The sequence below is a fragment of the Protopterus annectens genome, chromosome 8.part0 (assembly GCF_019279795.1).
Source record: "Protopterus annectens isolate FY-2018-M chromosome 8.part0, PAN1.0, whole genome shotgun sequence".
NCBI classification, from domain to species: domain Eukaryota; kingdom Metazoa; phylum Chordata; order Ceratodontiformes; family Protopteridae; genus Protopterus; species Protopterus annectens.
Window position 1 is genome coordinate 1097322761 of NC_056741.1, and position 25221 is coordinate 1097347981.

Below are 25221 nucleotides of genomic sequence, written 5' to 3' on the forward strand. Positions count from 1 at the left end.
GTAAGGCTAGAAGCCTGTTTGGAAGCTATGGTTAAATAACAATTCCAGAGGGCCTAATAGGTTATGTTTCATGCTAAGAAGCATCCTGCCATATTGTCTGGGCCCACTGATGCAGTGTGCTTGGCCTTAGAGAGAGAGCATTGAGAACCTGTTTAGTTATACTAGGAGGAGTTATATTTGATGGTGTTCCCTGAGGGGAGGTTGAGGAGGAGAGAGGGGTAAAGCTATAACTGAATTTGTCTGCCAGTAGGTTTGCTATATCTTCCGGTTCCATATAGGTGGCTGCAGTAACAGTGAGCTCAACACACGACTGTGTATTGCCTTTGAGGTTGCTGACATAACAAAAGAATGCTGTGTGGTTGTCCTTGGACTGAGAGGCCAAATTTATCTCGCATTTGGTTTTAGTAGATTTTATTTGTCCTCTGGGTTTGTTTAGTTTGAGAGAGCTTTTATCCTGCTGGGTACTACACCCTCATTTTTGCCATGATTTTCTTCCTTTTGTTATACAGCCAACTGATGTGATTCTACCAGGTTGACTTGTTTTTTTGAGTTAGTTCTGCATTTATACCTTGTGGCTACAGCTGCCTCTATGCAAACAAATTTCTATAGGGTTTCTGTGAACAGTTCTGTGTAGACAGCAGTGATGTCCTTCTATTCATCTGTTGCAGTATTATTTACATGTGGGAGTTGCCTGCCAAGGTGACCCAGTGTTGGTCAGTATATCAAAGTCTTTTACTACCTTAGGGTGCTTGGTACGTCTGACACAGGCTGCTTTCGGATGTAGGCCATAATGGTGACCTAAGCGCGCACCATCCTCAGAACTTCTTGGGCACCAGCTGGATCGCCAGTTCCAGACATTGCTCTGCTGCCAGAATCATTTTCTACATTAAAGATAAGTGCCTCGTTGGGGAATCCTTCTTGTCTTTTGCTACTTTTTCTTTGTAGAGGATAATGTCATTCAGGAAAAGGAAGTGTAACTGTGGAAGGCAGATTCCACACAAGGACAACCATTCACAGTGCCTTTTCTGTCTCAGGCCCTACCACAATCATAAAAACTGTTCAATTTGTCAATCGTTTGTGCCCAACTCCCTTTGTAGCTGTCTCTTTCCCCTTGCTATCTATTTGGAGAATCAATGCCTCAAGCTCCTAGCTAAAAGCAAGATGAAAGGTTCCTCGGACCACGATCAAGCCTGCTAAGTGGAAGACCAAAGACCTAGGCCCAAAGCAGAAGCTGCACCTCTCAGTTTGGACTTCTCTCCCGAAGCACTTAAGAACTTGGAGACACACTCCATCCTCGATCCGGACCCACAGGCCAAGCCCGTTTTACAGGCCACCTTGGACCCAGATGTAGGCACATCCAGAGTGGCTTTGCAGACATCAGATCCCGATGACCAGGGAGAACCTAGGCTCATTGTGTCAGAAGGCCCCAGTGGAATCATCCAGATTGTAGTGAAGACAGGATGTTGAGTTGGACTTTGTTGAATGTGGGCCTATTACCAGTCCTCCTCCTTTGCATTGGATGGATACTCCTACAAAGAAAAAACAAAAAACAAAACCCTCCTCTTCCCCGCCAGACACCCAGAAGGAATGGCAGACTTTCACCCAAGGCCTCTTCAAGGCCTTCATGGCTCTGAAGCATCCTTCAGGCCAGCCTGCTTCCTGTCTTTCTTGGCCTTCCTCCTCACAAAAAAGGGCCAGAGCTCAAGCCAGTTCAGAAGAAGATTCTTCCTCTGATGAGGATAGCGACTCACTTACCTACTCATCCCAAATTACTTCCCACCTGGACCATGCTTCCCCAGAGGAAGATTCCAGAGAAACTGAATTCCCCATGGAGGAAATCTCCTTTGGTGAAACTCTCTCAAAAATGAGAGATCATTTTAAATGGGACACCTCACAAATGTCTGAGGTCCAGAAGCATTACTATGACCTCCTTCAGGTGCAGACCCCTAGTCCCACTGTCATTCCTCCAGTTATCCCAGCCTTCTTGAATGCTTTTGCCTTCACCTCTGTCCACCTTGACTCACAACCTCTGACTCCAAAAAAGCTAGATAGGTACTACAAAGTGCCTCAGGACTGCAATTTTCTTTTTAAGGCACATGTGGCTGACCTGGCTGTGATTTCAGTAGCCTCTGATGAGGCTTCAAAGTCTCTCCCTTCTACTTCCCTACTCCTCTCAGATAAGACTAGTAGGCAATTAGAGAGGCTGGGTAAGAAAATTTATACTTCAGCTACTTTGGCTTTCAGTGCCCTGAATTACCAGGCCTACATGACTACATACACCATGGAACTTATGGCACAATTGTCAAAGGTAGTGTCTGACATGCCAAACTCTGAGAACAAAGCCTTGGCATCCTCCCTTATTGCTGCTTCCTCACAGGTGGCCAGACATTCGATCAAATGCAGCAATGATGCAGTCAGTGCCACTTCTCAAGCTGCAGCTTCTTCTGCACTACATAAGTCTGCCTGGCTTAGCCTACAACCCCTCCCTGAGGGCATCAAGGCTAAACTCATGGACACTCCCCGTGACAACAGTGCTTTATTTGGCAAATCATCTACTGACTTATTCAAGTCCTTACAGAAAAAGAGCAAAGCTCTGAAGACCTTAAACATATATTGGTCTCTCCAGTACTAAAATTTCACAGAAACTACCCAAGAAACAAGTCTTTATCTGCAGGCAATCCCAGACCCTCCAATCCAAACCCACCAAGGAGACCAAGAAAGCACATCAGTTTTCCACCTCTACCTCGACTAAGCAGCCCTTTCATGATAGAACAGGCTCTTCAAAAAATCATTGCACTCCTCCCTTCTCCCTGCACCTTACCCTTTCTCTCCCTGTCTGGGAAGCCATCACTCAAAACTCCTAAGTTCTCAGCATCATCAGAAAGTGATACTTTATGGTCTGGCCCACTGTACTCCTTTCAGGGGTATCCCTCAACCCCCAAAAGAACAACTCTTCCTCTTCCCACCAGTTCTGAAAAACTTACTAGATCAGAGCACAATTCAGCCTGTGCCTCCTGCCCAGAGGGGGAAAGGAGTCTATTCAAGCATGTTCCTAGTTCCTAGGAAAGAAGGTCCATGGAGACCCATCCTAGACCTTTCATATCTCAACAACTTTCTGAAAGTTCCATCTTTCAAAATGTTAATTCTCCAGACTCTCTTTCATCCTGTCATCCCCTAGGCCTTCCTAGCATCCATAGACATCAAGGATGCTTATCTCCATTTCCCCATTCATCCCAAATACAGGAAAGTCCTATGCTTTTCTGTGGGCTCCTTGCATTTACAATTCTCTACCTTGCCTTTTGGTCTTTCCATTGCCCCAAGAGTCTTCACAAAGTGTCTTGTGCCAGTGATCGCCTTCTAAAGACTCCAAGGCATCCAAATATTCCCTTACCTAGCCGACCTTCTGTTCCAAGCCAGTTCTCAGAATGATCTGACAAACATCCTCCAGTCAGCCTTGGCCATTCTACACCATCTGGGGTTCACCATCAACTTAAAGAAAATCATTCCTCACCCCATCTCAAGACCATGTGTTCTTGGGATGCAGGTTCCAAACCAACAAAATGGTGGTGTCTCTCTCCCCTCAGAAGGCTCAAGAGATCTCCCTATTTTTTTCAGACATTCCCCCCCTAAAGCTCTTATCTGCAAGACAATTCCTACAAATCTTAGGACTGATGGCCTCAGACATCCCTATGCTTACCCCTGGCAAGGCTCCACATGAGGAAAATCCAGTGGTTTTTGAAATCAGTGTGGTCTCAGCATGCCCATCCACTAGAATTTCCAATTCCGCTTCTACCCACTGTCTTTCTAGTTGCTTGCCCCTTATGTTAATTTGACCATATATCTTGAACCTTCTGTCCTTTCACTGGCTGGTGTGAGTAAGCACAAGACTGTCATTTTGTGAAATCGCTCCCCTTCAACTATTTAAATTTATTGGCCATCCTACTCTATTCCCTAGTACCAGAAATTAAACGTGCCCACCCCTTTTCATTATCTCTTGCTCTTTTAAAAATAGTGGCTCTCCACTAAAACTTAACTTTTTAGACAGCTAAAACGTAAGTTACCCATACTCATATTTAACTGCTTAGTGCACACTGCAGTGTCTAGGATAAACCTTTTTTTTTTCTCATCTTACCTTTAAGCATCTATTGCAAGGCCACCAGTTGTTGGAGAGCCCACATTCTGCCTCTCAGTAGTTATCTTGACTGATCAAGTCAGTGATTGATATTCTCACTCCAACTGTTTAATCAATAAAAAAGGGTCTGTTGCCATGGATATGACTTTCCCGGTAAACAAATGTTAAATAAAAATAAATCTTGGGATTAGTGTTTTTTCCTGGTGAGAGAATGTATACAGGGACATTATTTCCTGGAGACTGCTGATCACCAGAAAGCCTAATAACTGCTTTATAGGTGACAGCTTGGAATCTGTGCTTATATTCTGATCCTGGTGAGAGAAAGAGCAGAGTGCATTGATTCCTGACTGCTTCTGGTTGGAGAGTGAGTGTCTGTGCTTAATGTACCTGATTGGTCTGGTTGCTATTCAAGGCATCTACCAGAAAAAGGCTACAAGCCTACAGCCCCTTGCATCATCCGGGACAATACTGTGGATCACCAAACAGGCTGTGGCCTGCTTCTCTTCTTGGGATTGGTGCTAACATTTTGCTTCTTGTGAGAGAAGAAGCAAAGGAGCATTGTATCCCAACAGAGTGAAGCTGTGCTGAGACCAGCATTAGTAGTAGCCAGGCAGTAGCCATTCATGCGACTCCCCTTTTTCATCGTTCTTGACACGCTAATTCTTTGTTTTCAGCAAGTACTGCTTGATTTGTTTCTAACTTCAGAATATCTGCCTAAATACTTCATTATTAAATTTTCAGGGTCTATGTCTTAATTTCCCCTCAAGTGTTTGGCAGTGTTCTGTACGGACTCAGACACCTTGAGTGACATTTTTTCTTAAAAGCACAACTGAAATTTCTCCAGGTTGACAAATACTGTCCACATAGCTGCAAACTGGATACTCCTGACAGTGATTGATATTTTCACTCCAAGTGTCTAATCAATAAAAAAGGGTCTGTTGCCATGGATACAAGCTTTACTACTGTCTCCATTACCAGCTTGGTGGACATGGGCATTCTGAGCTAATGCAGAAATTGTCTCATGTTTACTGAGAGTCACAAATTGTATAGGTCGTACTGCATAAAAAATTCGGCACAATTACTCACGCCAAAAATTTAATGCAAAGCTTTCGGGTTAACCACCCTTCATCAGTACATAAAATCAGTAAATTCTTACATTGTTTAAATAGGGAGTCATTTAAAGTCACATGCTACAGCCAGCCTATCATCCTAACAATTAATTTTTAAAAAAAGAACCTATCTCTTAGTTTATACATTAAGAAAACTACATTTTATAAAAAAAACTTTACAATATTACTCAATTAATATATACCAATATACTCTAAACCTATTTAAAACACAACACACATAAATAATAATTATATTAAAAATATACTTCAAATCAAACATTTTCTCTTTGCCTTTTTATTAAAACTGGCTTTAAACTAACAGCATTATTCAGACCAGGTTTGGCATCTGCTTGGAGCCTAACTATCCATTCATATTCCTTCAATTTTAATGTATTATTCATATCACCCCCTCTAACTCCCATATCCACCATACATATACCCCTAAATTTAAATTTATGTGTATTATTATTGTCAAGAATATGGTTACTTAATGCATTTGTCAACACTTTCCTTATCTCAGATTTATGTTCTACTATCCGTTCTCTTAAATTTCTGGTGGTCTTACCCACATAGAATGATGTACATAGTGTACAAGTAGCCAGGTATACCACTTGGGTAGTATTACAGTTTATGGGAGTCCTAAAGGTGAAAACTTCTTTAGTTGTCGGATGTTCAAATATATCTGCGTTATCATATATATCACTGCAACAACTACAATTAAAACATTTTTTTGTTCCCATTCCTCATTGCAATCTTTCTTTTCTTTCTTTGAAGTCCTTATAACATAACGTTTGCTTTAACGTTTCAGAATTCCTATATGCGAACTGTGGATTCTCTCCTACTATAACTTTAATCTCCGGCATAGCCATTAAAATGAGCCAATTTTTCTCTATTATATTACGCAAATAATTCGTATTGAGATTAAATGTAGTGACATATCTTGCCATATTTTCTTTTTTATTTAACAACTGAGGTCGTTCCATCTCTCTACTAAAATTGGCTTATATCTATCTATTCTACCTCTCAATACATCTTCATATATATCATTTATAACTTGTCTGGGGTAACCATTCCCCACAAATTCTTGTATCATTTCCTTAATTTGAACTATAAAATTACTATCTTCAGTATTGAGTTTACTAGCCCTTATCATTTGTGCCTTTATTATTCCTTTGAATTTGTGTGGTGCATGTATACTACTTCTACTAATATATCTACAGGTATCAACTTCCTTCTTATATATTGTAGATTCTATTCTCTCCCCATTTTTATATAAACAAATATCCAAAAATACTATACTTTTTTCTGATGCCAATATTTAAAATTTTAGAAATTCTGTAGAATCGTTTAAATATATGATATAAATATTCAATTCTTCCATATTACCATCCCATATTAAAAAACAATCATCCACGAACCTCCTATAAAACTTGACCTTAGTATTTAAATTATTTTGCTCACTGAGTATAAATTGTTTCTCCCATTGATACAATACCAAATTAGCATACATATTTGCTACTGGGGTGCCCATTGCCACTCCACTCAGCTGCAAATAAGGCATTTTATCAAAAATAAAAACATTTTTTGTTAATACTATTTCTAGCAAAGTGCACATATTTTCTATTTCTCTAGCTTGCATACTAATTTCATTTTTAAGAAAATTACCTTATGGCATCCACTCCATAATCATTTGGAATTACTGTAAAAAGTGATGTGATATCAAGTATCACAAAAATAAAGTCCTTTCCTATACTATCAACATGCCATTTATATACATCAGATAGGAAACTATTAGTATATTTTAACACAGTAAGCTTTCACTTACAGTGCTTTGTAATTAAGCAGGTCACCATATTGGTCAGCCATAGGGCTCTTTGTTTCTACTTGAGTGGTTGCCTCCTTCCCCTGTAACTGCAGTAAATTGTCTCTTACATTAGAGCTGTAATACTTACCTTATAGCTTTAGGACACCTTAGGATACCTTGTAAACTGCAATAGCCCCGCTACGTTCGCCCTCGCTACGCTCGGGCTCTCTTCGCTCCCCTCCCTGCCTCCAATTTCCTCCCGCCCCTAGTACTTCTAAATTTATAGTACTATAGCCACTCCCCCACTTTCTAGATTCTATCTGCTTTCATCTGGGATAATTCCACCCACCCCTATTCTACTACCTACATTTAATAGCACCTATTAGCTTTCATCTAGCATTCTCCCATCCCCCCTTCCAGTACCTTTACCTCACCACTCTATCTTCTGGTGTTGCATCACCAGGTAAAACAGTTCCTTCACTCACTAGCTGAATCACATATAATGATATACTCCTCTTTACTACCTCTCTTGTTCACTCCCCTCTTGTTCACACCATACCTCCTTACCTTGTATGAAAACCAGTTTCTTACGGGATTTCAGGTCCCAAAAGGCCATACTATCGCCCCAGCTGTAAATCCTTCCACCTTCAACCATACTTACAGTACCAGATCCTATCCAACATCTTGTTCAGTCTATCAACATCTCAACCCCAGGCACATTAGCTTTAGATCCAAACACTACCACAAACTAATAAACAAATTCCTGAAGTTCATCACCAAGTATAGACTCAACCTAATACTTGGTGGTGATATTCACCCCAACCCTGGCCCACTCACTTCAGATACACATACCCCCTCTACTTTTAATCTAAGCTACAAACCTACAATTAATAGGCCAACTAACTCTCTCCTAGTCTGTCATCTCAATATTAGAAGCATTAATAACAAGGTACATGAATTGCATGCACTTCTGGATGTCCACTCCCCTGAGATTCTCTGTTTATCTGAAACCTGGTTAAAACCTAACACTAAAGACAATGAAGTGTTACCAACTGGGTACAACATACACAGGCTGGATCATGCTTCGAGGAAGGGGGGTGGGGTAGCTGTACTCTATAAATCTGAGTTGAATGTCACCATAGATGTAATACAACCTCCTCAGATTAATAACTCTGAGATTCTTGCCACCAAATTGCAACTTAATAAAAATAAATGCATTAATATCATCTGTATGTACATTCCCCCAGGTCACAATATATCTACATTTGAAGATATCCTGCACTGGTTATCATGTCACTACCCCCAAGAAACCCTACTACTTGGAGACTTTAACATAGACTGAGTCACCTGTTCCTTAGAATCCCCAACCACCCATATTAACCTGCATGCATTTACACAAATCATATCCACCCCTACCAGGATAGGTAAACCCAACCAAAAAGAAAGTGTACTTGACTGGGTACTCATAAACAGTCACCCCCAACTATACACCTCTGGTACCCTCCTTAATGGCCTAAGCAATCACCTTCTCACATATGTAATTAAGCACAAAACCATTAATTCCCAACAGCCCTTACTCAGAAAGGTTAGAAACAATAAAAATTTTGACCCTGCCAAATTCCAACAAGAACTAAACTCATGTAATTGGTCTATTCTAAAACACCTCCACTTAGAGGAAGCAGTAGCATACTTTAACAACAAATTCCTTGAGATCCTTGATTTGCATGCACCTGTTCGTTCAAAGAGAACCAAGGCAAAAACTGCACCATGGCTTTCTATAGAGTCTAAACTCAAAATTACCCTTAGAAACAAAGCATGGGCTTTATGGCATTCTTCTAAAGACCCTCAAGATCACATTAAATACAGGCAATCCAGGAACGAAACCAAAAAATCAATTTTACAAGACAAAAAACAATACTACTGTAATTTACAGACAGTAAATCAAAATAACCCTCAGAAGTTTTGGGCAGGTTTAAATAATCTACTACATCCTGGACAAACTTCAACCCCAATCCCTGCTGCTACTATTGATAAAACCCCTGAAGATGTTTCTGATAGTTTTAACCAATTCTTTACTGAGTAAATAATCCAAGTGCACACGACCAGCAAGTAGAGCGTAGTACCAGCGAAACAGAAAAAATAATATAAGTGAGGCACTAGTGAATGTAAAATGTACGCTGGTAACTAATAGCCAAGTGTCCAACCACTTGATGTCATCAATCAGTGAGTAAAGTATGTCACATAAAGATCCACAACGCTTAAGTAATGTAGAAACAGGTCCTTTATTCCAAGTAAGCGCTTTCGCCCGAATAAAGTTTGAAGCTTAGGTCTATGTCTTATGTTTCAATATTTTAATGTTTTTATACCGTTTATATATAAAATCACTAGCTAACAGCTCTGCCTTATCAGGATTATTTTAATAAGGAGAACGTTTATTCTTCTAAGTATTAGAATAGGACTTGACGTATAGGTCGTTGAGGTTTTAATATATGGGAACAATTAATCATTAGATTTGTCTCGTTAGTATGCCTGTATTTATGTTCATTTTCACATTCTTTTCATGTTTTTATTGGAGAGTTTGATATTATCCATTATATCTTATATATTATCTATTATATATTTCATTACTTAACAAAATGTACGTACGTATGTACACACCTTTTTAACAATGGGACTAGCGCTTTAAAGCTTTTTTCATAGTTTATTGATTGACCAATAGCGTTGTAAAAAGGGATATTTAAAACTGCAAGGTTGTTGTAATGTGTAAAAGTCTGAAGAAGCCTACGGGTGAAAGCGCTTACTTGGAATAAAGGACCTGTTTCTACATTACTTCTTAAGCGTTACAATTCTTTACTGAGACAATTCAAGCCCTAGCTAGCCAACTATCTCCTAGCTCCCCTGGTCCTGAAAGTAGCACCCCTAGAAACCTACTTGCATTCAGCTTCCAACCAGTCGCCACTTCACTTATCCGTACCTTGATCAAAAAATTAAAACCCACTACACTTTCTGCTGATCAACTCCCTGCCGAGTACCTACAAAAATCAGCTGATGCTATTGCTTACCCCGTCTCAATACTAATCAATCGAACCATAGTAGAAACTAAAATTCCCACCATCTGGAAAATATCGTATGTAATCCCACTTCACAAAGGAGACAGCTCTACTGAATTCTCCAATTATAGGCCAATAGCTATACTCTCTCCACTTGCAAAGATTATGGAAAAATGTATTCATAGACAACTCATGCACCACCTAATCCAAAATCGCCTTATGGCAGACACTCAGCATGGATTCCGTCCTCACCACAGCACTACTTCAGCCCTCCTAGCCTTTACTAACACCATAAATCATAATCACAACAATAATTATATATCCTCAGCCCTCTTTTTGGATCTTTCCAAGGCATTCGATATGGTTGATCACCAACTTTTAATCCACACCCCGCAAACATTCTGTCTAGATACTGGAGCCCTCCAATGGTTTCAATCCTACCTGAATGGTCGACAGCAGGCTGTCCTCTGGTAGAACAAACTCTCTAACCTTCTACCTAACACCCTCGGAGTACCACAAGGCTCTGTACTAGGGCCCTTGCTGTTCTCCATCTTCATTAACGACCTTTATACTGTCATCCCAAAAGTCAGCTGTATCCAATATGCTGATGACTCTACTCTGATTTGCTCAGCCACATCTCCAGTAGAGTTATGGTCAGCTACCCAGACCATCTTTAATACAATAGAAAACTGGCTTTCTGAACATCGTCTGATCCTAAATCCCAAAAAAAACTAAAATACTGTTATTTTCACCAACACGTAGGTCTACCGCTTTCACCGTTACCATAAAATCAAATGATGGCACAATAATCTCCCCTGACCCATCTACAAAACTATTAGGTGTCATCATAGACAATAATCTCAAATTTGACCTACATGTTAACCAAACTATCAAAACCATCAATAAAAAACTAGGGTCACTTTACAGAATAAAAGCCTTCCTAACCCCTCCAGCTAAAATTGCCATAGCTTGCTCTCACCTTCTTTCAACCCTTCTGTATACATCCCCTCTACTCTCAAATTTGAACAAGACTGTCCTTAACAAACTCTCAGTTTGCTACAACCACATTGCCAGGTTTGCCACTGGGCTGCCTTTTAGGACACATCATTGCATCAATCTAAATCAGCTTGGTTGGCTTGAACTACCTAGCCTAATCCAGTATAACCAACTGATTATGGCCTATAAAATCCTCTATAATCCGGACAATACTCCTGCACTTAAAAATATTATCACCCCCTATAACAATCCTAGACCGCTTCAATCCTCTAACAAACTACTAATTCAGACTAGCAAAATTAATAACACAGCCGGTGATTCTCTCTCTGCAAACTCTGTAAGTATATCCTGGAACTCTCTTCCAGCTGATATTACCTTACTTCCCACCTTAGGTCAATTTAAAACTAGACTCAAACAACATTTGTCACTTAACTGGCTATGTCAATGTAACAAGCCTGGCTAACTCGAATGTGTAAAAATCTGTTAACCAGTTTACTGTGTAATTTAATTTAATCCTGACTTGTGCTCAGGACTAACTGTAACCTGTGGAACTTGTTTAACTTTTCATACTTATGTAATCACTGTAAATAGTCTGTTTGTATTATGTAATGCTGTATCTGCTTACCCTTGGCGCTTTTCTCCCCGGGCCTCTGCTGAAAATGGACATGCATCCAGTCGGACTATCCCGGTCAACAAATGTGAAATAAAATAAATAAATAAATAAATAAACAGTAGGGCATTTACTCAAGTACCTCCCTAATCTCATTTGTAGATAATTTGAAACTGGTTCGGTTACCCAACCACCCCCTGAGACAATTGGTCTCAGTGGTGGATTCACTAAACATTTATGTATTTTCAGAATTCCATATATTTGTGGTATTCTTGGGCATGGCACAGATAATTAAATCAATGGTTCTATCATTATTCAATTGTAAATCATATATTGTCATGTTAACATCTGAAATACACTTTCCAACCTCACTATATGTTATTTCTTTAAAAGTCACAACATCATTTAAAATACTTTTAAAACCTACCATATAACTTTCCCTAGCCATTATTACTACTGCGCCTCCTTTGTCCGCTTGTTTAACTATTAACCTATCATCATCTTCTAATTTTCTTAATGCTTCATATTCAGCGTAAGACAAATTATATAGTTTTTTTCTATTCCTTTTAGAGTAGAAAAATCTTAATTCTTTTTCAACAACATCTGAGAAAGCAATCAAGACAGGACATAACAAAGGTGAAAAAGTACTTAATTTTTTACATATAACTGGTTGCAAATCCATTTCTTTGAAAATTAATTTCAAACTCACATTTCTCACAAACAGTTTCAAATCTGTTATTGCTTTCACTATAGTGTCAGTAGTATTAGGTATATATTTCAAGCCTTTACTTAGAAGGTCTAATTGAGCAGCAGTTAACTCCCATAAACTGTAATACTACCCAAGTGATATACCTGGCTACTTGTACACTATGTACATCATTCTATGTGGGTAAGACCACCAGAAAATTAAGAGAACGGATAGTAGAACATAAATCCGAGATAAGAAGGAAAGTGTTGACAAATGCATTAAGTAAACATATTCTTGACAATAATAATACACATAAATTTAAATTTAGGGGTATATGTATGGTGGATATGGGAGTTAGAGGGGGTGATATGAATAATACATTAGAATTGAAGGAATATGAATGAATAGTAAGGCTCCAAGCAGATGCCAAACCTGGTCTGAATAATGCTGTAAGTTTAAAGCCAGTTTTAATAAAAAGGCAAAGAGAAAATGTTTGATTTGAAGTATATTTTTAATATAATTATTATTTATGTGTGTTGTGTTTTAAATAGGTTTAGAGTATATTGGTATATATTAATTGAGTAATAAGTTTTTTTAGAAAATGTAGTTTTCTTAATGTATAAACTAAGAGATAGGTTCTTTTTTAAAAATTAATTGTTAGGATGATAGGCTGGCTGTAGCATGTGACTTTAAATGACTCCCTATTTAAACAATGTAAGAATTTACTGATATTTTGTACTGATGAAGGGTGGTTAACCCGAAAGCTTTGCATTAAATTTTTGGCGTGAGTAATTGTGTCATGTTTACTGACAACCAGTTAATTCTCAGACAAACTGATATGGTATGTGAGAGATGTATTGACACAACGTCACCGGATGCAAAGTTCATATAAAAGTATGCCTAATGTCAATAAGGTTGTCAGTAATACACACGCTGCACACATCATGCACAGTTCAAAGCAGACATATAGACCCACATTTGCAGAGGCACTTACATGTAACCTTCCTAAACCACAAAGACTTCCTAGACGAAGGGTACATAACAAATATCCTCAGCAGCCCCAAATGCACTCTTTCAAAACAACATCCATATCAACACATAGAGCTACATCTCATGGAGCCTCTACCGCTAAGTCCATAAGGCATGTCACCACACAATCCAACATTCTAGTCATTGGAAACTCCATCATGCGACACACTGATGTTCCTCTCACCAGGCTGAGTAAGGAGAAAGTTACAGTCAATTGCTTATCAGGGGCTATGATCTGCCACATTATGCATGTACACTCAGGTCATTGGACCACAATTACCAATATAACTCAATCATAGTGCATATGGGAGTAAATGACCTGAGATGTCCTCCCTAGACTATATGAAGAGAGACATCATGGAGCTCTCATAATATGTATCTCAGGCTGGTATGAGCCTAGCACTGAGCAGCATTTTACCTTCTCCAAGGATGATGGCACAATACAAACAAAAGATGTTTGACTTTAATAACTGACTTAGTTTCTGATGTCATTCTAAGGGGGTGCAATATTTGTCAGCATGGAAGGAGATGGTCAACAGACCACACTGCTTTGCCAGGGATGGTCTGCTCTCCTCCCATATAGGCTTTCAAATTTTAGCATTGTCTTCCCCATAGTGCCTTTTTTAGGTAATGCCAAACTGAAAGTATTTCTGACATAGCAAATCAAAACCAAGAAAATCTGAAAGGTATTACTGCTCAATACTAGGAGTCTAAACAAAAAAATCCAATCCCTGGAAGCTCTCTTACCCTAGAAAATGCTAGTGTCTATGCAGTCACTGAGACATGGTTTAAAGCCGCGGAGAGCACACCAACAATGCAGGGTTATAATGCCTTCCACACATTTAGGTCAGCTACTTCACAGGCATGGACTAAAGTTTAAGGTGTCTCTATTTACATCAAAAATAAATATACTTCAAGGCTTCTCAAACAGGACAATGTACTTGAGCTGCTGCATATTCAAATCACCATAGGTAAAATCCAATACCACTTCCTTGCAAGTTATCAGTCCCTCTCTATGACCCAGGAAACCCATACCATGTATTTAAACAGGTACGTATTACTTCACCTAAAACTCATTTCACCTAAACTCATTTCACCAAGACCAAATCACCTAAAGTTCATTTCACCTAAAACTCATTTCACTGACAAGTAGTACTCTAAAGCAAGTCAATGGTATATGTCCTTTTCCCTACTGTAGTGCGATCCTGGTGTTAGTATATATATTAAGGAGAGTGTGGGGGGTGTAGCCCCCCACCTAGTTGGCTTTTACCAAATAATGTAAAACAAAACCAGACACCATAAAACCAAAGTAAGTGGGGGGCTTTGTCTCCCACAACCCCCCCCCCCAATTATATATACTAACACCAGGATCGCACTATAGTGGGGAAAAGGACATATACCTTTGACTTGCCTTATTGTACTACTTGTCAGTGAAATGAGTTTTAGATGAAATGAGTTTTAGGTGAAATGAACTTTAGGTGATGTGGTCTTGGTGAAATGAGTTTAGGTGAAGTGATACATACCCATTTAAACATATTAGAAACACTAACCATCCAATTTTAATTACTCCACTATTAACCAGGAATCCAATACGACACCAAACTTACATGCACAGAGATTCCTGGATTTTGTAAACGCAAACTCCCTGGACCAGATACTCAGTACACCAACCAGGGGTGCAACCATACTGTGTCTGGTCCTCACTAATATGGGAGACTGCTGCACATCCCCTACAGTAATGCCTTCCCTGGTAAGGTCAGACCACAAAATGGTCCCCTTTGAAGTAAAAATAAAACCTGGACCCCCATCTAAACATGAAATATTCAGGAACTATTCTAAGGCTAACCTCCTGCTATTAAGTGAGAACCTGGCAAAATTTCAAGACCCCCATAAACCCTGAGAACACTTCTGCCTATGCAGAACTGGTCACAGAAACCCTGCACAAGTATGTTAATAGCTGCATAGAAGTAGCTGTACCCACTAGGAAGAAGTACAGAATTAACTCAAAAAACAAGCCATCCTGGTGGAATCACAAAATCAATCGTCTGTATAACAGGAGGAAGACAATCATGGCAAAAATTAGGAGATGCAGCACCCAGCAGGATAAAAGCATTCTCATCAAATTAAACAAACAACTCAGAGGACAAATAAAGTCTGCCAAAGCCAAGTTTGGGGTAAGTTTGGCCTCCTAGGCCAAGGACAACCGGAAAGCATTCTTTAGCTATGTCCACAACCTCAAAGACAATACACAGTCGTGTGCAGAGCTCATTGTAAATGGAGCCACCTATACTGCACCAGAAGATACAGCAAACGTCCTAGCTGATAAATTCAGCTCCAACTTTACTCCTCTCTCCCCCTCAACCTTCCCTCAGGAAATATCATCAAATATAACTCCCACTACTATCACTAGGGAACAGGTCCTTAATGCTCTCTCTATGACCAAGAACTCTGCATCAGTGGGCCCAGACAATATCCCAGGATGCCTTCTAAATAGCATGAAACATGACCTATCAGGGCCTATGGAATTACTATTTAACTGTAGCTTCCAAACAGGCTTCATTCCTCATGAATGGAGAAAGGTAACAGTCATCCCTCTGCACAAAGGTGGGCCATCTACAGACCCTGGAAACTACAGACCCGTAAGTTTCACTGGTCTTATGTAAAGCCATGGAAAGAATTGTCATGGAGATGATCAATAGAGATATAGTAAACCTCCAGACACTGGACCCAATCCAGTTTGGATTTGTCAAGGGCAGATCATGCCTACTTAACCTGGTGGACTTCTTTGAGAATGTCACCAATGCAATGGATGAGGGTAAAATCATTCACACTGCCTACCTTGACCTGGCCAAGGCATTTGGCACAATACTCCAGTTGGGCATTGCTGACAAACCCAAGAGGTTAGGTACAAACCCATATGTCACCCAATCAATAGCTAACATGCTCACAGGAGCTAGGAAGTTAGAATTGATGAGTCCACCTCTACAAAGAGGCCAAGCACAAGTGGAGTCCCTCAGGGATCAGTTCTTGGACTGCTCCTTTTTGGCATTTACTTGTCAGAAGTCAAGGCCGATGTCAGTGGTCTCTGGCTGACTAAATTTGCAGATGATTGCAAATTAGGTGCTGTCATTGAGTCTCACACTGATGCAAATGTTCTACAGGAAGGGCTGACATAGACAAACAACTGGTGTCAGCGCCATGGACTAAAACTAAATGCCAAGAAATGTGTAATAGTATCCTTTGGGAAGTCATCTATCCCTGGTAACTATCATATTGACAACACACCCCTTAGAGTTGTCCCAGTAGTCAGGGACTTATGGACACACACATATAGTAATCTAGGCTGTGATCATCATGTGTGTATAGTGGTGAGGAAATCATTCTATGTTGTACAACTTATAAACAAAGATATGGCATGTAAGTCTAAGGAAGTCATTGTTCCACTGTATTCGGCATTCATCAGACCTATCATTGAGTACAATGCCCCCTTTTATATGTACCTAACCAGGCATATCCAACAACTGGAACGTCCACAAAGGTTACTCACTAAAAGAATACAGGATGTAAGTAATATGTCCTATGCAGACGCATCAAGGCCCTATCCCTGTATTCTGCCTCCTACAGGCTTTTGAGGGGAGATCTATGCCTGGCATACAGGGCATTGTCAGACCCCACTCTGATGGACATTCTGCATATCCACAAAACAAACAGCACCAGAATTACCCATTCTAAAGACTTAAACCTTGCCTGTGGTATAAATAGGACCTGCTGGAGAGATAGGTACATATCCCAAAGACTACCCCATCTATGGAACAGGTTCCCCATCCATGTAAAGCAGAGATGTTCATCATGTTTCACTGTTGCAGTCATGACTGTAGGGTTCTCCCCTGCTGGCAGGCAGCCCTTGGTCGGCCAGAATCCCAAAGTCTGGGTCCGGCGTCGGCTGTTCAACCATGCTCCCTGACGTCAGAGCGCCAGGAGTACAAAGCTGACAGCCGATGCCATCTTCTCCAGTCTTTCTTGCTGTGCGGTGATAGCAGTTCGCAAGTGCCGGTCGGCTGACTCCTGATGATTTTTTCTGATATACTTCAGTCTGAAGATTTTCTACTCCACTCAAAGCTAAGTACCCCATTGGGGAAACTTTTTTCTTGCTCCACTCCAATGTCAGAAAAAGTTAATAATTGTATTTCATGTGGGAAGCAAATACCTCATAAGGATTTTCATTCTTACTGTATTCCTTGCTTAGGCCCTGACCGCGACGTAGCTAGTTGTCAGTTTTGTGCTAGATTCAATCAACGTACAATTAACTGAAGGTACGATTTTGCTTTTCATTACCTCAGTAGGCGCTTTAACTACAAAATGTCATCGGATACGGTTCCGGCCACCGGAGTTCACAAACGTCGCAAGGATAAAGACAGGCCACCGAGGTCCAAATCTGATGATAGCACACAAGCAGAGCCAGCTTCAGGTTTGGCCATCGTCAGTGAGGCGCTTTTGCAGCCCCTGTCGTTGGCCATTTCAGAACCGATGGCCGAAATGGACTCTCATGAGGAGCCAACCAGGCCTTTAAATATTTCTGTTGCAGGACCTTCAGACAATGCTCCTTCGGATGGGTCCAGAGCCGCTGTGCAGGTACCGGCTTCCGAAGGGGTTTTCAGGCCTACTCAGCTTCTAATAAAGGCAAAGACAAAGGCAAAGACTCCTTCTAAATCAAAGACTACAACACAGGCCTCTTCTGAACTGGCTCCCAAGTCACAGAAACAGTTACTCAAGATGGCGGAGGATTTACTTACTATGATTAGGGGTTCACACCCCCCTCCAGATAAAAGGCCAAGGCAGGATGTTTATTATGATTCCTCTGATCAGGCTTCTGTTTCCTCAGTTTCTTCTTCTGATCAGGAATATTCTTTTCCTCCTTATGAGGATTCTGATGCTGAAGAATCCATTCCTTCAGCTTCTCCCCCTGAGGATTTCTCTTTTGGGGAAACTTTGCATGAAATGAGGGAACATTTCCACTGGGAAGGACAGGAGTATTCGGAATCTAAGAAAAGACTGAGGGATTTCCTTCTTCCCCAACATAGACCCCTGGCTATTCCTCCTGTTTTGGATATTGTGGATGATGCTTTTTCGGAGAATAACTTAACCCCTGACTCTTTTCCTCCTGCTCCTGTTAAGCCTGATAGATATTACAGGGTTCCTGATTCCCATCAGTTTTTATACAAGAACCCTTCTGCTGACCCTGAAACCATTTCTCAGGGTCCTAAGGGAGTTAAGGCTGCTTCTGCCAAAAATCCCATTCCTACTGAAAAGGATTATCGATCCTTAGAAAGATGGGGCAAAAAGGTGTACACTTCTGCTACTTTGTCCATTAGGGCTTTAAACTGTCAGTTTCATATGCTAAAATACCAGCAATTTCTCTTGTCTGTTTTAAAACAAAAGCTTACTTCCATTTCTGCCTGTGCAGATAATAAGGAATTACATGACTTATTGCATGCCACTGAACAAGTTGGGAAGCATGGTTTACACTGTGGATTTAATGCCTTGGAGGCTTCTTGTAGGGCTGCGGCCTCTGGCACAGTCATTAGAAGGCATGCATGGCTAAAGGAACAGAATTTGCCTGAACAAGTAAAGGCTAAATTATTGGATGCTCCTGTTCAGCATAATGTTTTGTTTGGATCAAAAGCTGAAGAGGTGATTAAAAAGATGGAGGATAAGGCAAAATCCATGCAAACAGTTAAAGATTTCTTACAAGTACAGCCACCTAGATTTGGCAGGAATTGGCCTTCAAAAAATTGGTCCTTTCCTACTTCAGACAGGCCTCAGAGGGGTAGATATAGACGGTCCAGAGGAAGGCCTCAAACACAAGCTTCTTATAGACCAAGACAGTGGACTGCTTCTACCCCTAGGGGAGGAGAGGACAGGAAACAAACTCAATGACTCCCTCTGTTTGGCTACAGGAACTTCTTGCCTGGAAGCCCCTCTCGGAGGAAAACTCTCTCTTTTTTATCAAAATTGGACTCAAATAACCCAAGACAAGTGGGTTTTGGATGTGGTTTTAAGAGGTTAAAAATTCCATTTTCATAACTTGCCAAGGCCAAGCGGATGGCCAGACCTTCCAAAACATCAATGGACGGAGGCCTTAAACCAGGTGGAAGCTCTTTTGGCTATGAATGCCATAGAACTGGTTCCACTTTCAGAGATGGGAAAAGGTTTTTACTCAAGGCTCTTTCTAGTCCCCAGGAAGCAAACCTCATGGAGACCTATTCTGGATCTGTCGGTCTTGAACACCTTTCTAGAGATCCCAAAATTCAAGATGCTTACTCTACAACAGCTACTTCCAATGCTGTCCAAAGATGCATGGATTGTAACTTTGGATTTAAAGGAGGCATATTTACACATTCCCATCAGGCAAGATTGCAGAAAATACCTCAGGTTCAAGGCCGGATCGAGGCACTTTCAATTCTCTGTGCTGCCCTTTGGATTGTCTACTGCACCCAGGGTCTTCACCAAATGCCTGGCTCCAGTAGTAGCTTACTCCAGACTCAAGGGAATTCAAATTTACCCTTATCTGGATGATTGTCTAATTCAGGCAGACAGCAAGGATGTCTTACTCCAGCATCTAGAATTTGTAAAGAATCTCCTCAAGTTCCTGGGATTCTCTGTAAACATAAAAAAGTCAAATTTGACACCATCACAACAGATAATTTTTCTGGGTGCACTTCTAAACACCACAACCCAGATGGCATTTCTGACATCTGAAAAACAATTACGGCTGGCTTCAACTTTCAGAACCTTGGCAACTTTAACTCAACTATCTGCAAGGAAATTCCTGCAGGCTTTGGGTTACATGGCCTCCTGCATCCTTCTCGTACCATATGCAAGACTACACATGAGGAAAATACAGTGGTACCTAAAAAGTGTATGGTCTCAGCATTGCCACAGTTTAGACATACTGATCTCCGTCCTTCCTTGCCTTCAAAAGGAATTTCTTTGGTGGTCCAGGGCACATGCTCTAAATAAAGGGAAACCCTTCTGTCTGCCTCCTGCCACTCAGATTCTAACCACGGACGCCACGGAGTATGCTTGGGGAGCCCATTTTCAGGGCAATTGTCTGCAGGGCCTTTGGACAAAGGATCAGAAGCACCTGCATATCAACTTAAAGGAAATGTTAGCCATTCAGAAAGCTCTATTGGCCTTCAGGAATCTTTTACAACCAGGACAACTACTAATACGGACAGACAACACCAGTTATGTGGTACATAAACAAGCAAGGGGGATCTCATTCCTACCCCCTTTGCAGACTAGCCAATGGATCTATGGAACACAGCTCTAGCTTGCAATCTGGATCTTCAAGCTCAGTTTCTACCAGGGAAACAAAACTTCCTGGCAGACAGTCTGAGCAGAAACCTTTCAGATCCACATGAGTGGATGCTGGACACCAAAATATTCAGGATGATAACAGCAGTCTGGGGATATCCTCACATAGACCTCTTTGCATCCCATCTCAATCATCAACTACAGAATTGCACCAGGACTTTCCACAGAGAAGCTTGGAAAGTGGTGCCCTGTCATTCAGTTGGAGGAACCTCTCGGGATATGCCTTTCCGCCTCTTCCTCTTCTTCCACGGGTTTTATTGAAGATAAAACAGGACAAGCCCAAGATGATAATCTTGCTGGCTCCAAATTGGCCTCGGCAGTTTTGGTATCCATCTCTAAAAAACCTATGCCTGGAGCCCCCTTGGGTTTTACCTCAGTCTACGAACCTTCTGTCCCAGCATCAGGGTCAGGTTCTACACTCTCATGTCAGAACTCTCAGCCTGGCGGCTTGGTTAATCCAGGGCCTTTGATTTCTTCTTTCCTACCCAAGCAGGTTATGGATGTCATTTTAGAAGCCAGACATCCTAGCACTAGAAAATCTTATGCAGGAAAATGGAAAAGATTTTGTTCCTGGATGCAGGCTAAGGATTCTGATCCTCTTCTTCCTAACATTATTTTAATTTTACTTTACTTGACAGATCTCTTACATAAGGGTCTCTCTTTCTCTTCCATTAAGATACAAGCCTCCTTTTGAGCCTGCTGCCTCTTCTGACATCAAGTTTTTATCTTGGAAGACAGCTATCCTGTTAGCCCTAACCTCTGCCAGGAGAGTTTCAGAGTTACAAGCTCTTATGGTTGTGGAACCTTATATTATTTTTCATCAAGACAGGGTATCTTTGAGGACTAATCCTACCTTCATGCCTAAGGTGGTTTCCAAAGTTGCTTTAAATCAAACTATCCACTTGCCAACCTTTTTTCCCACTCCTCAAAATAAAGGGGAAAGGATCTTACATTCCTTGGATGTACACAGACAACTACGTTTTTACCTGAACAGAACCAAGGACATCAGAAAATCAGAACAATTGTTTGTTTCTTATGCTTCAAGTTCCCAAGGTAAAGCCATTTCAAAACAGACCATTTCTAAATGGATTGCTCATGGAATCAGATTTTGTTATTCACACCATGGAAAGCAAATCCCAGGGAGTATACGTACTCATTCCACCAGAGCTGCTGCCACTTCTGCGGCCTTCCTCAGGGGAGTTCCTACCAAAGACATTTTGGAAGCTGCAACTTGGAGTTCTGTGCATACTTTTTCTAAGCATTACAATCTACCTCTCTACTCTAAGTCTAGGGCAGGCTTTGCCTCTGCAGTCTTGCAGGGCCTTTTAGCCGCCCCTTCTTCTTTATGACCACCTCCCTTTCTTTCAGCTTTGGGATTCTACCCTACAGTCATGACTGCAACAGTGAAACATGATGAACATAGTACAGTTGTGTACACCTACCATAAATGTAGATGTTCGAGTGTCTTCACTGTTGCAGTCTGGGTTTCCCTCCCTCCTGTCCCCTCTTATTTGTACTTTTGTGTATTTCCTTTTTTCACCATTCTTCTGAGGTGTATTTGCAAAGGTTATGGGACCTTTTTCATTTTGGGACTCCTGACATCTGGGGCAAGAAAAACTGGAGAAGATGGCGTCGGCTGTCAGCTTTGTACTCCTGGAGCTCTGACATCAGGGAGCATGGTTAAACAGCCGACGCTGGACCCAGACTTTGGGATTCTGGCTGACCAAGGGCTGCCTGCTAGCAGGGGAAAACCCTACAGTCATGACTGCAACAGTGAAGACACTCGGAACATCTACATTTATGGTAGGTGTACACAACTGTACTTTCCTCCCTAGCCCAATTCAAGTACAACTTGGACAATTGGATGGGGAACCGGAAATTCATCCCTGGTTTGGCACCTATGTCTCTAATGGGCATGGGTAACCTGTAAATGGTTCATCTCCTAGGCCCATGCTTACACTTATCAAGGGTAGCAGAACTTGTCAGAGATTTGGGATGCATGGCTAGACTTAAAAAGGCCCTTGTAGTCATTAGCCTAGTAAACACCTATGAACCCTGCCTCAAGGAGGAGCTCCAGTGGTGGATACGGCAATTGTCCATCAATCCAGGACTTCCCATTCACCCACTGGCCCCAATTCAGGACCTGTACACACACTCCTCTGATACAGGTTTGGGAGCAGCTCTGGGAACACACACAGTTCAAGGTCAATGGAACCCCTCTCAGAGCAAAGACCACATAAATGTAAAGGAGATGAAGGCATTGATTCTTGCTTTACAATCCTTCCAACCACTCCTAAGTCTAGACAGGTTGTGAATCTACACAGACAATATGACTGTGCTGTAGTATCTAAACAAGTGGGGGGATACAAGATCCTACCTCCTTTGCAGACTAGCCTTACAGGCTTGCGAGCTAGCCTGCCTACTGGAAATCTCTCTCCAGGCAGTCTATATCCCTTCCAAACAAAACTGTGGCAGACACACTGAGCAGATCTGGAACACAGGCTCACAAATGGATGCTTCATAGGGATGTGTACCTGGACATTGTCTATTGGTGGGGTATTCCTCAAATAGAATGGTTTGTCTCCCCTCTGAACAAACAACTTCCAAAATTTTATGCCAGAGTACCACATCTTCAGGCATGGAAAGTGGAAATTTCTTAATGCATACTTTCCCCTACCACTAATCCTGAAGGTCCTGCTGAAAATTTAACAGGACAAACCAAAACTCTTGCAGGTGGCTCCCTATTGGCCAAAGCAGCAATGGTTCCCCGTACTCCTACACCTAGCCAAGGGCAATCATCGCAAGTTACCTCACAGAGTGAACTTACTCACACAGAATAAGGGCTCCCTCATTCACCCACACCTGAAAACTTGTCAACTGACCCTGTGGTGGTAGAGCCCAGATCCCTTTTAGACACCTTTATTTTGAGGAGGTCAGGAAACTCAGTACAAGGAAATCTTACCTTTCCAAATGGAAGAGATTTTCCCTTTGGGGGTCTTGCTAGAAACCTGAATGCACGTCTGGTGGATTCCCCTATGGTTTTGTCAGATCTGTGAATTGCTCAATGCAGGCTTAGCTTACTCATCTATAAAGGCTTATCTGTCAGCTATTTCTGCATGTCTGCCTCTCTCCTTCTCTAACTTCCAGATTCAAGGCCAAACAATTTCTAAAAGGCATCCTCTACATTAGACCTCCCGGGAGACCTGTAGCTCTCCCGGGATCTTACCTTTGTACGAGAGAATGACTCAAGCACCTTTTGAGCCAGCCTCCTCTAGCTCCCTAAAACACTCTACCTGTAAAACTGTTCTCCAGGTGGCTATTACCTCTGTCAGGTGGATTTTGGAACTTCAGGCCTTAATGGCTTCCCCACCCTTCCTGAACTTCCACAAATACATGGTTTCCCTTTGCACTAACCCTTCATTCATGCCAAAGATGGTTAATGAATTGTCCCTAAACCAGGCCATTCATCTGCCTACCTTTTCCCCCTCCCCTCCAAATAATAGTGAGAGAATCCTACACACTCTTGATGTACACAGACAGCTCAAGGTTTATCTACACAAGACTAAACCCTTTAGGAAATTAGATGAGATTGTTGTGTTTTTCCACCCCAGGGCTCTAGAATTGTCTGTATCCAAACAGACCTTCTCCAACTGGTTTTCTAAATTCATCTGTTTCTGCTATGACCACCATGGTAAAGTCCTTCCTGGCACAGTCAAAGCTTACTCTACTAGGGCAGTGTCTTCCTCACCTTCCTCAAAGGACTGGACACTAACTTCATTCTAGAAGCAGCTACTTGGACATCTGTCCACACCTTCACTAAACACTATAAACTGGATTCTATATCCAGATCCAGGGCAGGATTTACCAGGGCCATTCTTCATGGTTTCCTGGAAAATACTTCTGCCACTTTGGCCTCCCTCTCTGTATGAGCTGTGGTATTCTCCCTCATGTAAAGAATACTGCAACAGATGAAGACAAGGACATAGAATAGTTGTGTAAGAACTTACCATAATGATAGATGTCCTTCTCTTCCGTGTTGCAGTATTCTGTCCCACCCTCCTTCCCCACATCCTTCTGTTCTTGGATGCTTTGACTCTCTTACCTTTGGACTGACTCTCCTCCTGGGGTTTCATTTCTGTGGATGTTGCGCTGGTGCATCACCTTTATGGCCTACGTCTGATTGCAGCCTGCATCAGACATAACACGCACCCTAAGGTAGTAAAAAACTTTGATATACTCCCAATGTCGAGTCGCCTAAGCAGGCAACTCTTTCACGTAAAGAGTACTGCAACAGAGAAGTCGAGGACATCTATCGTTATGGTAAGTTCTTACACAACTAATCTTTATCAGGGTATAGAGGGACTTGACATTTTACCAGGTTATCACTTGAAAACGTTAGCCTTAGAGAAGTTTATGAACATTCTAT